The 14,009-nt window shown below is 43.1% G+C and overlaps 1 protein-coding gene across 20 annotated transcripts in view; it reads left to right on the top strand.

The window, feature by feature from the left end:
* Positions 1-14,009, top strand: part of SIPA1L1 (signal induced proliferation associated 1 like 1) — a 468,863-nt gene that overhangs the window by 97,640 nt on the left and 357,214 nt on the right. For 12 of the 20 annotated variants that reach the window (XM_027568805.2, XM_027568803.2, XM_027568801.2 and 9 more), the window contains exon 1: positions 5,056-5,115. The exons of 2 other annotated variants lie outside the window; for them this stretch is intronic. The gene's annotated coding sequence lies outside the window, so the exon portion shown is untranslated. Of the gene's footprint in view, positions 1-4,362; positions 4,432-5,055; positions 5,116-5,232; positions 5,475-5,980; positions 6,135-14,009 lie in introns of those variants that run through there. 6 more of the 20 variants (XM_027568808.2, XM_027568807.2, XM_027568800.2 and 3 more) reach the window with 3 other exon arrangements.

Below are 14,009 nucleotides of genomic sequence, written 5' to 3'. Positions count from 1 at the left end.
TGGAGTCTCTAATTGACGATTGTTCCTATGATTGAGGTTGAGTGGTAGAACTCCCTCTTCTAGCCTCTGGACTCCACATTAGGGAGGTTTCCCTTTATTAATTTTCACAGATGTATGAGTCTGGATTTCAGGGAGGCATCTGGACTGGAGATGTAAATTTGAGGGTAGTCAGAATATAGACGTCATTTAAAGTCATCAGACTGGTGAGATGACCACAGAATGATAAGAGACCACATAGAGACGATGTCCATAGAGACCTGGGGACTTCTGAGTTGAGAGATGGGAGACTGAGAAGGCCACAAAGCTAGAATAAGAACCAAGACAGACACTTAGCCCAGAAGCCACATGAAGAAAGTATTTCAAGGATGAGAGTGACCAACCTTTCTCTGTTGCTGAGGGCTCGAATGAGGTGAGGATGGGAACTGACCACTGGATTTAGCAACAAGGCAGTCACTAAGGACCCTGAGAAGATCTGTTTCCCTGGACTGGTGGGGGCAATTCAAGAGAATGGAGGAGAGGAACTGAAGACAGCAAGCAAGGCAAAATCTTTTGAAGATTTGAGGGGTAAAGTGAAGTAGAGGGAGATATGGACTCTAGGAAATGTCTTATTTTTCACCATGGCAGATATTACAGCATACATATACACTCTTAGAAATGACTCAGTAGAGAGGGAAATTTCCTGATGCAGGAGAGAGGGGCAGTTACTGAATTGATGTCCCTGGGTCAGAGGGGATGGGACTAGTACACAGTGGGAGAGGTTAGTCTTAGCTTAGAGCTCTGAGAGTTCATCACAAGTGCAGGAGGACAGAAGAGTATGTGCAGACAGGTACAGGTGGGTTGGTATCTAGAGTGGTAGGAAGCGAGTGTGTGCCAGGTTCTCTTTTGATTGCTTCTATTTTACCAACAAAGAAGCAAGGTCGTTAGCTGTGAGTTATAAGCCAGAGGTTTGATGAAGGGGGAGAAGGTGTGAAATAGTCCTTTAGAAGAGTAGGGGAGAGGACAAGGAAGTGTAGTAGCTCTGCTAAGCAATGTGAATTGATTATAAAGTGGTTGGTGTTTAAACATGTGATAAATATTATCATGCAGATGGGAGACTGAACTGTTCTAAGAAATCTAGTATTCAGATAAATCAAGTTGCATAGGGCTAAAACAATAAAACCCTAAAATTGAGACAGCATTAACTATAACTTAATTTTGGATGATTTGGGAGCACTTTGGTCTTTTTTAAGAGTTAAGAGTAATTTTTCTGCATATGTGTTAGTACTTCCCTATAGATGTATAGTGAATAATAGGAAGTTCTGAATTGATGATAATAGGCTGAATAAACTAGACTTTAACTGAAAAACATGCAAATGTGAATTGATGTTTATAATATTAAAAAAATACCAATTTTGCTTCCTTGGTAGGCTTCTGTGTCAAAATCAGTCCATATCAGATATGTTAGGGTGTTTTGTTGTGTAGAAATAAATAACCAGAGGGAAATGAATTCAACTGTGTTCTAACAAACAAAGAAGTGAATAGGGAAGGAGGAACAGGAAATGACTAGATGTTCTCCTTATCACTAGGAAAGGTTACACATCCCTATGTGTGGGAGGGGGTTAGGCAGAGGTGGGTAGAGGAGCCCAGGGAGAGTAGGCAGGAATGGTGTTTGGCAAACTCTGTATTCCCCTTTTACTTTTCTGCTGCCTCTTCTCTGCTATCTTGAAGCCCCAGAAGGCCAAGGAGAATACAGAGGGAGTGACTGAGTCAGAAAACATGTAATCAGAACCTACAGCTTTGGTGGATTTCACCTTTTATCTCCTTCAGAAACATAGGTGAAAATTCTGTCACCAATGACAGATAAATAGTAGCCCAGGGCCTTGAAAGAGCAGTTTCAGGTCCCTGAGATAATTTCTCCTATTCTACTCTATTTGAAGGTTAGGGAGGTTACCTTCGTAATCTGAGGCCAATACCCACACTTGAGCCTCATAGCATTGAATACAGTTAATAGATTTGGCTAGCACTTGGGTCAGTTGTTTCAAATGTTATCAGATAGCTATCTGGGAGTCATAAAACAGGTGGCCTTGAAATTGTATGGTGCTGGTGCATACAGATTGGCAGCCATCCTTTATGGGTAAAACTATGTTAAAAGTTGAGCCAGAGCAGATGAACAGCTGATTTACAATAGTGAACTATGCTGGGAAAGTTGTTTCCTAAATACACATCAACGGGATGGATAGTGATGCTCTATTGAGTTACTTTGTAAAAAATTTTTTTTAAAAAAGATTTTATTTATTTGAGAGAGAGAGAGGGAAAGAATCAGACTCCCTGCTGAGCAGACAGTCCAACGCGGAGCTCCATCCCAGGACCCCAAGATCATGACCTAAGCCAAAGGCAGACACACTTAGCTGACTGAACCACCCAGGCACTCCTCTTTGTAAAAAATGTTATATTAAAAACACCAGTGTGTGAATTTAAGGCCTGCCTTCCCACCCTCCCTTGCTTCTCTCCTTCTTCTTTCCTTCTTTCCCTCCCTCCTTCCTTACAGTTATTTTGGTGGGGGTGTGGATATATTCAGTTTAGGTCTTTGGTTTGAGTTAGCATATTTATTAAATAAGGAATCTGTTTTGAGTTAGTGTAAAAACAAATCATGAACAATGGATTCCCTGTGAAATTACTGTAGCATGGTCAATATTTTTGTTGTTTTTACAGTTGAGACAAGAGAAACTTTAAAATCAACTCATCAACACTTAGCTAAACTTTGTGAAACTGACCTATAAAATGAAACACTCATTTTATTTATTATGTAAAAGGAAAATGTTATTTATTAGAAATTTTTATAGGCATAGAGCTACAGAATTTTAAAGCTGACCTCACATCTGGGCTACCCCCTCATTTTACAGATGAAGAATCAGAGATTAAATGACTTCTCAAGGAGACTCCATTATTAGTGACACAGAAAAACTCAAACCTAGTCTTCTGAAGTTGTCCAGTGCTTTTCAATCGTTGTATTCACTTAGGTTTCTAACGTAAAAACTTTCATCAACCTAGGATTTAAGCTTGCACTTGACCTAAAGAGTCTTAACTTAAAGCCTAGTCTTCATGTACTTTCATGGGTTTCTAGTTTTGTGGGATTGAATTAAATCACAGTTTTCTCATATTAATGTAAGTCGGGATAGGATTTATTAGCTTTTTATTGAGACATAATTCACATACCATGGAATTTATTTTTCACTCATCCCCTTTGAAATCTGAAGTTGAAGCTTCACTTCTATTCACAGTATCCATTTTATTTAGGCAGTGACTATTTAAAACCCCCAAAGAAAAGTTTCTACAATTAAAAGAATAAAGAGGGCTCGAAAAGATTTCATCTTGATCCTTACCAGCATTTTGCAGTAGGTTTGAAGGCATTTGAAAAGCTTAGTGATTAAAAAAAAATAAAACTAAACTCCTCCCACCCCAGGGTTTTTATGAGACAAAGTTGTAGAAAGGAAGGACTCTATGGAAAAAGACACATTCTGTGTGAACAGAAACACACAGACAGTAATGAAATATGGCTGTGGAGCAAAAACTTACATTCTAAGCCTAAGTAGGTACATACTCTACAGGGTAGGATGAAAGGAAGGTATTGAGGACACTTACAGACTGCTGCACTCATTTCCCGCCCCCAGCAGACATTAAGTAAATATCTACTATGTACCAAGCCTGTGGAGGCGCCGAGAACACAAAGATGAATAAGGCAGATCCTCAAGGAGGCCAATCTGGTGGTGCTGATGGGGAGGTGGGGACGGGGGAAGGGAGGAGAGAGGGAGCCTGTGGAGAAGTGGTTGGGGGATGAGATTAGACGGGTAGGTTGAAGGAGTGAATATATGGTAGAAATTTAGGGGTAGAGATACGTGCTGGCTTCTATGGCAGAAATCTCCCCCAGAACCTCTGGCGAAAAAAACCCAAAACAATTAGCTTCATTTGCCAAATCTGGCCAGATATCATGACATTGGTCTACAGATGCCCTCTCAGATAGGTTTAAAAATCCTCCTCCCGCTTCTAGCATTCGCTTTCCCCACCATTAGGGAGTCGGGCAAGGGAGGGGGCAGGATGAAAACTGCACCCACGTTTGCTGCCTTGGCTCTCTGCAGGAGACAGGAATCCAGGGCTTTGCCGTCGTCATAGCAACTAGGAGTTCCGCGGTCCCCCACCTTCCTCCAACTCCTACTTCCCGGGCTGGCCGGGCTGAGCGGCCGCTTCTCTCGCGAGATTTGCGCGCTGTGCTGAGTAGCCCAGCGGTGATCTCACCCGAGACTTGCCGAGGGAGGGAGAGAAGGAGGGGAAGGAATGGGGCGGGGAGGCGGGGAGGCGAGGGGAGTGGAGGGGAGGGAAGGGCGAGTGAGGCGCCGCCACCGCCGGCAACTTTGTGAGCGAGTTCAGTGCGTGCGTAAGCGAGTGAGCGAAAAAGTCAGTGCGGCGCCGACACCCCGGGAGGAGGGTCCCCGGGGAGGGCCAGGTCTGGGCTTCAGAGGCCGCCCCCCAGCCACTCCATCCCTTCCCGCCTCCGGGACTCCCTCCCCATTTCCTCCCCCTTCACCGGTCCTCGCGGGCCTTTCCACCCCCGTCGGCAGTTACCTGTCCCCTCCCCCACTCGGCACGCACCTCCCCTTCCCCTGCACCCACCTCCGACCTCTGGACCCCGAAACCCCCAGCCACCCCAAACCCGCTTTATCCGCGGCCCCCACCCCCAGCTTTTTCTCGTGGGGGCAGGCGGGCGGGATGGGGGGCGCTGAGCCGCGGAGGCGGCGCGAGCGGGGACCAGGACGCCCAGACAATAGTTGATGCCCGGGGACAGAGGCACCTCCGCCCCCCCACTCCAGGAGCGCGGGCCCCCGCCGGCTGCTCTCCAGCCTGCTCTCCGGTCCCCCTCGGAGCCGGGCTCGGGAGTTGGGCAGATTCAGCCCCCACCTCCCCCGGGCCCTACTCCGCCCGGCGCCCGCCCCGGCCCGGCCTCGCCGCCCGCCGTTCTCCGCAGAGGAGGCGGCGAGTGAGCGCGCGCCGACCGTCCACACGGTTTCTCTTTCTCCCCAGGGAGAGCGCGCGGCGGACCCACCCCGGACGCGCGGCAGCACCGGGAGGCCGGGCTGAGCGGTAAGTGGCTCCAGCGCCTTGGGGCCGGGCAGGGGAAGGGGGGTGCAGGACTGTCGACAGCCCCCCCTCCCCCAGCGCGTTTTTGGCTGGGGCTCGGGTCCAGGGCCGGGAGCAGACACCGAGAGACCGGTCAAAGTTTTATTTCCGATTCGGTGGCGTGCTGATAGCGCAGCCCGGCGGGGGCGAGTCCGGGCTGCACCGCGCACGGCGCGCGCGCACGCACCTCGGAATCCGAATCTGCATAACTACCGGCGGAGCGCCTCCGCGAGAGGCCGGGAGATCCGCGCCCCCGTCGGGGTGGCTGCGCCCACCCGGTTGTTCTCGTCGTCACCCGGCACCCTTCACCTTCAGTCACCTGGGTGAGCGCTTTGCAGGCTGTGCTGGAAAGGAGAGGCCGAGGGTTGTAATCATGGGAAAGGGAGTAGGGAGCTCACTGCCCGCGGGTGGTTAATTTCTCTCCCGGGGTTCTGAGGGGGAGGGCAGTGAAAGTCGGGGATGCTCTAACCTGCTTTCGTTGGAGCAAGTAAACCTCGAGAGGGCTGGGGAGGCGTGAGGGCGCCTCAAAAACAACTTTTCCTCTTTAGCCTCATCTGTTTCCAACTTCTGACCCTAAAGGAAATTTGCGAGGCTCCCTATTGCTTCATGGCATTTCTAGGTGGACAAGTAATCATATTAGGCAGGTTGAAATTTCATCTGGTTTCACCGTTTGTTAAATCTAGAGACAAGGGAAATGGATCACTTCAGGGAAGATGTTTAATTGAGTTGTTGGTATTCGTTTTTGAAGGAAGCATTTGGGGACTGACGGCTCCTAGAGACTGCGTTTACCTTAATTTAATTTTTCCTGAAAAATTTCCTGGTATTTTAGAGGTAGCATTCCCTGAAATTCTTACTACCGGCTGGACGATTATATTTCTAAACTGGGAGCCAGTGATGCGATGCAAATTTCAGAGTAAAGGTGTCGACTTTCATCAGGTTCCAGGTCTATCTGGATGAACTGGGGTTGGCGTTTCCTCTATAAAGTAAGTCTTTCATGTTGAAACTCTGACTCAGACTCTTAAACCCATTGTTTTTATACTGGTACTCTGTGGGAGTTAAGTGTCAACTTTCTCTTCTTTTCTCATATGGAATATTCGTCCAAGGCAAAGATTCTCCGACTTAATTTTTTGGAAAAGTACAAGATTAAGTCCTATAGAATCGTCCTCTGCAGCCAGTTTAGTAACAGTATTAATTTTCTATATAATCCTGATTTAATGACTTTCACTTTTCTCTTTTTCATTTCTTGAAGGCTGCAATTAAACCACCTTTACCAGGATGGGGGAAAAAAAAACCTGATGGGAATAATGTAGAGCAGTGGTAACAGCAGTAGTCTCAAATGAAAGGTTTATGTAAAGCAGTTTATGGTCACTGATGTGTCCAACTATTAGATGACATACCAGTTATTAACAAGAATATTAATATTAACATTTTTCCCATGGAATAAATTACTTGTACTGAGGCATCAGCAATTAACAGTGCATTTAAAATGACTTGGGTGATGATTTGCTTGTAAATGGTTAGGGGCAAAATAAGAGATTTTGGGGATGAATGGCTTTATGTGGGTGACAACTTATTTTCTTATCTCATTATGCTTAAGTAAAAGACTTTTGAAGTTGACTTTATCATTAGATTTCTCTAGTTTGACTGAGAGAACAAGTTTGGCAAGTGGCTCAAGATAGTCAGTAGGTGTTGCTGTTAGCTTCTCTGTAGTTCCTGGTACTGCTCCTCCTGTTTGAAATTGCAATTCTGATAGAACTTTTTAGATCTGAAGTGTCAGGCAGACGTTGGGATCCTGTGGCAAGGTTGACTTGAACTCTTGGTAATAAATCCAAAGCACCTTACTTAGATTTTGTACTAAGATTCATTTAACTCTATCCTTTCACTGTTATTTTCTGGCTTTCATACTTACTTACTTTGCTTTTGATTTGAATTACATGAGTAATTTTAGGGAACCCCCCTACCCCTCGCTTTTTAAACAACTTTAGAAAAAATCTTCATGTAGCTTTATTGAAGTCATAGATTGAAGATTGCTTGAGTTTAGTGGTTTTGTAAACTTTGGGGGATCTTGGTTGACTCTGAGTAATGGATATGTTCTGTTAAATTGCCGTTTGAGTTTTTCAATAAAAGTCCGTTTTCTGTCTCTTTGAGCTGTGAAACAGGCACCACGAGAGGTGGAAAAGTGTAAAAATACAGATTCCCTGAATCTTTCCAATTTAGGGGCAAGTATGTAGTGATTCGTGAGAACATAATTATGTGCTTCCTGTCAGTCCTCATGGTTGTGTTATCATTCCTATTGGTCCATAGCAGTGCACCTATAAAGTATGGATATCCTGAAGATTTCCAGGTGACATCTCACATTGGAGATTTTTGGTTCACTGATGAAATCGGATTTTGTCAGAGGAAAACAAATATATTTATCCCTCTGATGGAGAACTAGATCTCTGATAGAGAATGCTTCTTTCTTCCTTTTGATGCAGATCACAGAAGCTCATATCTGAAATTCAGAAAAAAGTCCCCCTCTACCCCCATAATATCACTATATTCCTAACCTTTTGAAGTTTATGGTGAGTCAGGCGTTATTTACTGAGTGCCTCTATCCGGGAAGTGTGCTGTTGGGCTCCATGGTTCTGGTGGTGAATAAGTGTGTTTCATGGAACTTATAGTCCAGTGGGGCCATATGTAGTAACTTTTCTGAGTTTGGGGTTATGGTACCCTGGTATGGTACCCTGCCTCCAGAAAGGTTTTGCATAGCAGGCAATCAGTTATTTTTATTGTTTTCTGAAATAAGGGAGCCCATTATTTGCCCTCAGAAGTTCTGGGTTTCAAATTTTCTGGCTATGGGATCTTAAAAAATAATCAAACCTCTCTGAACTGTCTTTCTGAAAAACTGTCTTTTTCAGCAAAAATGGGCATAATGCTTGCTTCACAGCTTTGCTGCAAGAATTAATGAGAAAATATGTATGAAAGTATGAAAATATGTATGAAATCATAAAGTTTTATTTGCAATTGCATTTTCTTTTTGATGAACAGATTCATAGATTGTTGAAGGTAGAAGGGATTTTGAATTTAGATCATTTGGCCCATTTTCTCCATTTTGCAGATGATGAAACTGAGGCCTGGAAAGCTGAAGTGATTTGTCACAGGTTATAGAAGAACTAATTAGTGATCAGGCAGTAATTGGAAGGCAGGTTTCCAGATTTAACTGTACTCCTTTGTTTCCTGGTTATTGTTTTGTTTTTTTGAGTCTATATGTTAAAATTCGTTTACTACTCCCTCCCCCCCGCAAGTGTTCAGTGTTTATTAAGTATCTAAGTGAGCAAAACCTAAGGAAGCAAACAAAATCAACATTAAGATTGGAAAAAAAAAATTGAAGAGCTTTGAAAACAGTATTGATGTAGTGTTTGGTAAGTAAGCTTTAGAGTTACTCAAATTACAAAGTATGGAAAAAGAAATTGACTTAGTTAAAATATCTACATGGTAAGCCTTAGGCTCCTCCCCCCCGACCTTTTTGGGGTGGGGGGATAGACTTTATTAACTCAGAGCATAAGGTACTTGTACGCTCTTTAGAGAAGCCAAACTTAATTTGTTCAAGGTTACCATTTTCTTCCCTTAATATCATTTTTCATTTGTAAAAGAAAGTGATTGTCCCTTCCTTATTTCTGGAATAGTGGCAACTTGTAGACCTTCTCTTTCAGTTACGTGTACATGTAAGTGTTACCAGGGAATGGGGCTTGGAGGGGGGATGGGTCAGATGGAGGGATAATTGCACAGAAAAAAGGAACATATTGAAGGAGCTTCCTGTTGAAGATGTGACTGATTTACATAGCACCACCCTCCCTTCCACTAGGGTAATCTGAGCCAGGAGAGAAGAAATATCCCTGCCAGTCAGCGACTGCCCTTTAGAGGGGGGGGCTCTCCCTTCTGGGGGGGGTTGAGCGGTATCTTATTCTTTCAGTGCTTATCCAAAAAGTTGTGTCTTGTTTCATATCCGGTGCTCCTTAAAATGTAGGTGTTCCACGATCACTTGAGATTGACAATCCAACCTATCCACGGCACTTCTACTTTTTGGCATAAGAAGTAAATTGACCTCATTGGATTTTTGTTTTTAGCTTTTTATTTGTTTTTTTCCTGTGTCTAGCTAATTGAAAAAAAGAAAAGGCAAAACAAAGCCCTCACACTTGTATGGCATTTTATTTTCCAAAGGTTAGAACTAAGTTAATTATCCTTAGGTAATCGCTCTTTTATTCTTTTGGTGGGCTTTTGATGAGCTCTGGAGTGAGTCAGAAGCATGGGAAAAATTCCCTTTGCTTTGAATCTCTCAAACAGACGGTTTGAGTGAGGGAGGGAATAACATGAGTGTGGTTGGGTTTGTGATCACGAGGGTAAGAAAATCCACTGGGGTATATCTTTTGAGGGTAGGGGCCAGGGCACATCCATTTTCTCCTTTTATTCTGGCCTGGGGAGAGTAAAGAGAACATGAGTGTTTTCTTGAAGATCAAGAGGGATGACCCTGAAAGGACACGGAGGAACATCAGGAGCTTTTTTTTAGTTGGACCCTAGGACATAACAGCGCCTAGGCGGGTGTGCAGCAGAGTCAGGTGAGGCCCCAGCTCTCGGCCTCTGGAGGTCTGGGATGAGAATTTCTAGTCTCTAGATTTCTAATTTGTTCCTTGTCATGTTGCACTGACTTCTCACACTAATTAGGATTATAGTATGCCTCCCTTTAAACTGTGGGAAACAGGCAATTACATAATGTTAGATTTCCCTCTTTTCAGCTCAGGAGATGCGGGAGCCTGGATGCCTGTTGGAGTGTGCCGGCTTGGAGAGGCAGGGTTTCTGGTTTGCACAAGCACAGGGGTCACTCAGAGGTGACTTGAGCGGATAAGACAGGACGTCCAGCCTTGGCCACCACTGGATTCTTTTTCCTCTGCCCTCCCCCAAAGCAGATCTGGGTTCAGTGCCTTTTGCAGGTACAATAGTTAATTCTGGTTATTTTCTCTTTTCTACTTTTTTCACGAGGTCTTTTACCAAAGCTATAGGTATCATCATTAATGGGTTTTTGTGGTTCAGGGTCTTGCTTCCTTTTAGAATGAATTCTCAACTACTCAGAAGACAGCTAGTGAGAAATAAAAAGCAAAGACCTTTATTGTGAATGATTATGTTATGTTATCTTTTTTTTTTTCCTTCATATTCCAGAGTATTCACCTAGATAGGTATTCTAGTTGGATATATTGTGAGCTCCTTGTGTTCCCTTTAACAGTCTCGGTTCCCAGAATTGATTGACTATTGGTTTTTACAACTTTTTTTTTTATTTAAGACCTTTATTAATGGGTGCTTGCCGTTTGTTGATTTTTTTGAAAAAATCAAGTTGTAAACTTTTTATTACAAATTAAAAATGAGGTTCTTAAAAATCTCAACTTGACCAGATATGAAACAATTTAAAAACCTTTAAAGGTGTATTGAGAAAAAACAGTTTTTTTTTTTTTTTTTTAAAAACACACTTGTCATTACCAAAAAGAGATGTCTTTAGGTAAAAATAATACAAGTTTCTTTGTGGTTCTTGATGCTCTTAGAGAAGCAACTGACAACCGAACTGTGGTATCTCACGCTTTCAAGAAGAGACAGTACTTGTTAGGAGATGCCTCTAAGATGTATCATTATAAATTAGTTGCATGTCCTAAAATTTTCACCCAATTGGACTGTTACTGCTTGCTTCACCTATGTGTATCTAGGAAAAAAGTGGAAAGCAGTATTTTCCCAGATATTTGCAAGAAATGTAAGTTTATGACTTGTTGGAACCAAACTGCTTTTCTTCAGAAGGCTGTAGAAACACAGGGCTCTTCTTACTCTTGTACCGCGGGTCGATGTGTGGTTGATGGATGTCCTCCCTCTTCCTAAGCCTGGTTCTGGCTGCCCCGGGGAAGACCTTAGAAGATTCTGCCAGTGTATACTTTGTCTAATTCCTGAGGAGCTGACATCTCCTATGTAAAGAGAGTGTGCTGTGTGTGTGCCTGTGTTTGGGGCGGGGTCTGACTGTGGTTCCTAACCCTTGTCTCTTTATCAGTTGGTGAGGTGCCTGTGGTTCTTTGAAGCGTCTCCATGTTACTTTATTTTTTTTAATGAGGATCTTAGTGCTGATCCTTTGTAATAGGAAATGAGGTCTAATAATTGCATAACAAAATGTTTCAGTAGGTAAATGATAGGTTATGGAGAGCTACAGGGTTCACAGGAAAGGCTTATTCAGAGTTCAAGAATGTCAGCCAAATAATTACCTTCAGTGGGATTATTCTGAAGGTCATTTCCCAGGTAATGTTTTAAAAAAAGTGGCTTTCAGTGGTTTGGGGAGGATGTGTGTTTGGGGGAGCAGGGAGCGCTTGCGTGGAGAGGGTAGGGGATCCCGGTGAACTCTGGGGCTTTTCTCCAGGGCAGCATGTTGGATATCAGGTGGATGGTGGTGTGAAAAAACTCAATGGATGATTCTGTTATGCTTTTCCTCCACCCACTTGAGAACACAATCGTTTTTATATCATTTTTGAACCTATGCTTGACAATAAGGTAAACAAGTAGTAGGCTTAAGCCAGAGAGCAGCTGACTGGGGATTGTGGAAGCTTCATTTTGAATGGGTGAGAACGGGAACCTCTGATCCTCAATGCTGTCCCATTGACTAAAAAAGACAACTTGGAAAAAAACTCTGGAAATACCTGCCAACAGCTGAAAGGATCGGGCTGCTTAGACTCCTGCAGTGGAGGTAGAACATGTACATCCAGTTTGGTATCTGTATGGTGGCACTGCCACCTTAACCATTTTTAAGTATATAGTGCAGCAGTGTTAAGTACATTCATGTTGTTGTGAAACAGACCTCCAGAACTTTCTCAGCTTGCAGATCTGAAACCATACTCTCCCCTTCTCCTGGCTACTGCCATTCTACTTCTGTTTTTGTGAATTTGTCTACTTAAGACACCTCATATAAGTAAGAATCAGGCAGTATTTTGTCTTTTTGTGGCTGGCTTATTTCACTCAGCATAATGTCCTCAAGGTTCATCCGTGTTGGCATGTGACAGGATTTCCTTTTTTCGAGGCTCAATAATATTCCATGATATGTATAGACAGTATTTGGTCTACTCATCCATTCATGGACATTCAGGTTGCTTCTACCTCTTCTGTTGTGAATAATGCTGGTATGAACACGAGTATGCCAATGTATCTTTAAGACCTTGCTTTCAATTCTTTTTTTTTTTTAAATTTTATTTATTTATTTGAGAGAGAGCACATGAGAGGGGGGAGGGTCAGAGAGAGAAGCGGACTCCCTGCCGAACAGGGAGCCCACTGCGGGACTCGATCCCGGGACTCCAGGATCATGACCTGAGCTGAAGGCAGTCGCTTAACCGACTGAGACACCCAGGCGCCCTCAATTCTTTTGAATGTACACACAGAAGTGGGATTGCTGGATCATATGGTAGTTAAAATTTTTAATTTTTTGAGTAATCTCTATACAATTTTTCATAGTAGTTGTAAGACCACAGTGGTTTTACATTCCCGCCAACAGCGCACAAGGGTTCCAGTTTCTCCACATCCTTGTCAACACTTGTTATTTTCTGTGTTTTTCATAGTAGCCATCCTAATGCCGTGAGGTGAGATCTCACTGTGGTTTTGATTTGCATTTCTCTGGCGATAAGTGATGTTGAGTATCTTTCATATGTTTATTGACCATTTGTCCATCAGCTTTGGAGAAATGGCTGTTCAGTCCTTTGCCCATTTTTTAATTGGGTTACTGGATTTCTTGTTGAGTTGTAGGAGTTCTTTATATATTCTGGATATTAATCTCTTAGATGTATGATTTGCAAATATTTTCTCTTATTCTGTGGGTTGCCTTTTCACTTTGTTGGTTTCCTTTGATGTGCAAAAGTTTTAAAATTTGTCTATTTTTGCTTTTGTTGCTTGTGCTTTGGGCATCATATCCAAGAAGTTATTGCCAAGCCAGTGTCATGAAGCTTTCCCCCTATGTTTTCTTCTAGAAATTTTATAGTTTTAGTTCTTGTTTTTAGGTCTTTACTCCGTTTTGAGTTAATTTTAGTATATGGTGTAAGATAAGTGTCCAACTTCATTCTTTTGCATGTAAATGTCAGTTTTCTCAACAGTGTTTGATGAAGAGATTGTCCTTTCCCCATTGGGTGGTCTTAGCTCCCTTGTTGAAGATCAGGTGCCCACAGACACAAGGGTTTATTTCTGGGCTGTCTCTTCTGTTGGTCTGTTTGTCTTTATGCCAGTACTACAATTGTTTGGATTACACTAGCTTTGTAATATCTTGAAATCTGGAAGTGTGAAGGCACTTACTTTAATTGATGCTATTCTCAGTGTTAAATAATAGAGAATAGAGAAGTTGACGATTGAGAAAACAGTTCACAGAATTTTTCGTTTTTTTTTTTTTTTTTTTTTTGAGGGGATCAGACTCTTAAAGAATGAGGTAGAGTGATTTAAATGGCAGAATGCTTGCAAGGCTCTCAGTTGGCAGCTAGTGGAGTAAGAGCTGTGTGTCTAGCCCTTCGTGGTTTGCAAAGTACCTTCACAGATACCTATTCCAGTGGCTTGGGAAAGCTTCCAAAAGGTGATGGACCTTGAAGATTGGATGTGTAGCCCACTTGATATAAATACCCCAAACCATCTGTGTCAGTTGGGTTGCAGTGTGACGGGAGGTCCTTCATGAAAGCTGCTAGGGGTGATCTCAAGATTTTCAGTGGTATCAGTTATTATAAGAGCTGTCACTTGTGGTATTGTTTTCCTTGACACTGTATTGCTTTTCCTACTCCATTCCAGTAGACTCTGCCTTTCCCCATCTGCTCCCTGAATAGCAGTAGGCC

This window comes from Zalophus californianus, chromosome 6, assembly GCF_009762305.2.
Source record: "Zalophus californianus isolate mZalCal1 chromosome 6, mZalCal1.pri.v2, whole genome shotgun sequence".
Lineage (NCBI taxonomy): Eukaryota > Metazoa > Chordata > Mammalia > Carnivora > Otariidae > Zalophus > Zalophus californianus.
The sequence above is the reverse complement of the archived record's forward strand: the minus strand, read 5'-3'. Positions and strand labels throughout refer to the sequence as shown.